The 3,803-nt window shown below is 45.0% G+C and overlaps 1 protein-coding gene across 1 annotated transcript in view; it reads left to right on the top strand.

Moving 5' to 3' along the window:
- The first annotated feature begins 1,967 nt into the window (after positions 1–1,967).
- Positions 1,968–3,803, top strand: part of epb41l3a (erythrocyte membrane protein band 4.1-like 3a) — a 45,722-nt gene continuing 43,886 nt past the window's right edge. Inside the window, 1 exon segment of the mRNA XM_020625446.1 lies at positions 1,968–2,044. The gene's annotated coding sequence lies outside the window, so the exon portion shown is untranslated.

Here is a 3,803-nt window from a genome sequence, read left to right as displayed (position 1 = left end):
CACCTACAAGTGGCTCCTCACAGTGTACAGCCAAGATATCCTCAACAGATTTTCAACAGATTGGAGGATATCAAAGCCAACATCACCTCGACATATGGCTCTATTCTGAAGCTGGATTCCACCAAAAAGGTTAAGGCAGCAGCTGTAAAGTTTTAGAGCATCAGTATATAAGACCCTAAAAGTTAATGTTGTCCTTGCATCAACAAACATTTTTAAAACATACCTGTGTATTTAGTTAAATCATTATTAATACTTATACATAAGAATCAAATGTTTTGATAGCATGCAGAACCCTAGGATAATGAAATGCTTACCCTTGAGAAGAGCTTAATAAATTACATTTAAAACCGATGATACATTAAGGCAAATTTTATTTGGAAAGCAACAAATGCAACAACAGTATGTTTGGCTGTTGTGTGTGTCACTTGCTATATGTCACTTGACACCTGTTTTCAGATAGATTGTACTGATTACTGGCTTATTTATTTTCAGATCACCAAAAAACTGGCTGGAGTTGCTAAAGGTACAGCACAGTGGGTTACAGCCATTCATATTTGAGTTACCACTTAATTGAAAGTTAATTCTTGTTCTTTCCTGGTGTTCTAATCATTTTCTTTGTGCATATAAACTGGGACCTTACTGTTACATTTTTACTTGCTTTTATACATTTCCTTTTTATACCATACCTTTTTCTGTTTCAAGAGGAATATTATTAGTAGCTGTTTCACAAATGTATCATATACAATTAAGATCTGTGACATTGTTTTATTATGTTTCATTGTTGAATAAATCTATTCTGAGTAAACTGGTGTCTTGTCTTTTATGTTAACCTAGTAACAGTATAGTGCAAAATAATAATCAAAGCTTCTGGCATGATTCTGCAAAAATCAGTTTTTACTGTCATAAATATCTTTAAAACAGGGCAGGGAATTATATTTAATGCTCCACAATATCTTCACAGCACTTTATAAAAAAAGATGCCGAGTTTTACTTTTACCAGCGCTGGATTCGAACCTGCGATCCTGTGAATTCCTCTCTCTTCTCTCCCCCATTTTCTCCCCCCTTTTTCCCCTTCTTCCCCACCATATGGTGTGAGTGTGGGAAAACTTTTAGTACTTCAGGTGAACTAAATGTCCATCAGAACACTCACACCAGGATGAGCCTGTCAATCCGGGACCACTTGTTTACATCAAGTCTAAAAGCCCACCACTGCACATCATAGAACTCTGAACAGGGCATGTACACAGGGTCAACACTGTAAAAGAGTCAAGCATGCTGGGCATCTTTATTTGTGCTGGGGTCAACTCTTGGAGAATAGTTTTACTGCTTCAGTGCTGAGACTTAGTTTTCTGTTTAGAGTGACTTTCACTCATTTTTGATAAATGCTTCTGTTAATGAAAATGCTTATAAGTTTCTGTTTCTTAGCTAAAAGTCATATCTAATCATTTTTTTAAATGTGTATTTTAGAAATTCTTGTACTTCTGATCCATTTAGCAATGCATAGGTCCAATGCCACCCTCTAGTCCTCGCACTTACAGTTTTTAAGAATTATTCACGTATTCAATTTATGGTTTCAGTTACTTTAACCTGAGAATGATTGAGCAGGTAATTAAATGGAGAAGAAGTTGTGGGGCCCCATGATGCTCTTAGCTCCTCTCCTCTCCTCCCCCCTCTCCTCCCTTCTCCTGTCCCCTCCTCTCCTCTCCTCTCCTCTCCTCTCCTCTCCTCTCCCTTCTCCCCTGTCCCTTCCTCCTCTCTCCTCTCCCCTCTCCTTTCCTGCTCTCTCCTCTCCTCTCCTCTCCTTTCCTGTCGCCTCCTCTCCCTTCTCCCCTCTCCCTTTCTCCTCTCCTCCTCTCCTCCTCTCTCCTCTCCTCTCTTCCCCTCTGAAGCGCCACGGGCTCCTTAATAAAAAAAAACTGCTGGGTCTGTACCGTGCGTCATGACGTCACCGGCATGCCGCCGTGCGTCTTAAAGACCGATGATGTAGTTGGAAAAAAACGTCCGATCAGCGGAGGAAGAGGACGAGCGTCTTGCGGGAGGACAGGTAAAAAAACTTCTGCTTTTATTTACAGAAGAGGAGAAGCAGGTTGTTGATCAGCGATTGGAGTGATCATCACCTTGCTATTGATCACCAGACACACAGATGTACTTCATCGCACTGCAGCTCAGTGTGCGAGTTTCGCGCGCGTGTGTGCTGCAGTGTGGGTGTTGCAACGGGGTGTTTCCTACTGCAGGACGACAAAGACACTCCCAAACAACGGACACATCGCTGCGTGTCCCGTTATCCCACACTCTCCCTCTCTCTATTTAAATATATAGACACGCATACAGATGTAATAGCCTGCAATCTGGCACGGGTCTGTAGTGACTCCGTGCCCTGTTCGGCGGTGCGTTTAGAATTGATGACTCATTTCCACAAAGTAACATGTAACAGTAATTGTACACTATTTGTAGTAGTCGATGTATTGTTTTGTTGTATATTTGTACTGGGCCCATAAACGGAACATCATTCTTCAGTTTTATAGTTTAAACAATAAAGTCAAAAGACAAACAGTAAAATGGCCCACATAGATACTGTATTAAGCAGAATGAACAGCTGATATCTCGTTTCAGAAAAAACTGTAAAAACTTTGAATAAATAGTACAAATGATATTTTCTAAGAGAACAGATTGAGCTTCACTGGTTTTAACGTCAACTGTCCTCCAAGAAGTAAAACCAGACTTTACTGATCTGAGGGTAAACCCACAGAAAACATAAAATAGCCTACATTAAATAGGCTGGTGGGGAAGGAGCCCGAGCTTGTGCAGGAGGTTGAAAGGTACCGGCTAGATATAGTCGGGCTCACCTCCATGCACAGCTTGGGCTCTGGAACCTTACTCCTCGAGAGAGGCTGGACTCTCCACTACTCTGGAGTTGCCCATGATGAGAGGCGGCAGGCTGGGGTGGGCTTGCTTATAGCCCCCCAGCTTAGCTGCCATGTGTTGGAGTTTACCCTGGTGAATGAGAGGGTCAGGGATAGGGCTCTTACTGCTGTTTGTGCCTATGGGCCGAATGGCAGTGTAGAGTACCCGGCCTTCTTGGAGTCCCTGGGAAGGGTGCTGGAAAACACTCCAACTGGGGACTCCGTTGTTGTACTGGGGGACTCACGTGGGCAGCGACAGTGACACCTGGAGGGGTGTGATTGGGAGGAACGGCCCCCCCAGTCTGAACCCGAGTGGTGTTCTGTTATTGGACTTCTGTGCTAGTCAGTTTGTCCATAACAAACACCATGTTCAAGCATAAGGGTGTCCATCAGTGCACGTGGCACCAGGACACCCTAGGCCGGAGGTTGATGATCGACTTTGTGGTTGTTTCATCTGACCTCCGGCCTTATGTCTTGGACACTCGGGTGAGGAGAGGGGCGAAGCTGTCAACCTGACCTGGTGGTGAGCTGGATCCGATGGTGGGGGAGGAAGCTGGACAGACTCGGCAGGCCCAAACATATTGTGAGGGTCTGTTGGGAACGTTTAGCAGAACTCCCTGTCAGAGAGATCTTCAGCTCCCACCTCTGGCCAAGCTTTGACCAGATCCCGGGGGAGGTTGGAGACATTGAGTCCGAGTGGACCGTGTTCTCCACCTCCATTGTCATTGCGCCCGTTCGGATCTGTGACCGTAAGGTCTCCGGTGCCTGTCGCGGTGGCAATCCCCAAACCCAGTGGTGGACACCGGAAGTAAGGGATGCCGTTAAGCTGAAGAAGGAGTCCTTTCGAGCATGGTTGGCTCGTGGGACTCCTGAGGCAGCTAACGGGCACCGGCAGGGGCC

The sequence above is a fragment of the Monopterus albus genome, unplaced genomic scaffold (assembly GCF_001952655.1).
Source record: "Monopterus albus unplaced genomic scaffold, M_albus_1.0 scaffold355.1, whole genome shotgun sequence".
In the NCBI taxonomy this organism is placed as follows: Eukaryota; Metazoa; Chordata; class Actinopteri; order Synbranchiformes; family Synbranchidae; genus Monopterus; species Monopterus albus.
Note: the sequence above shows the minus strand (reverse complement) of the source record. Positions and strands in the feature narration are given on the sequence as shown.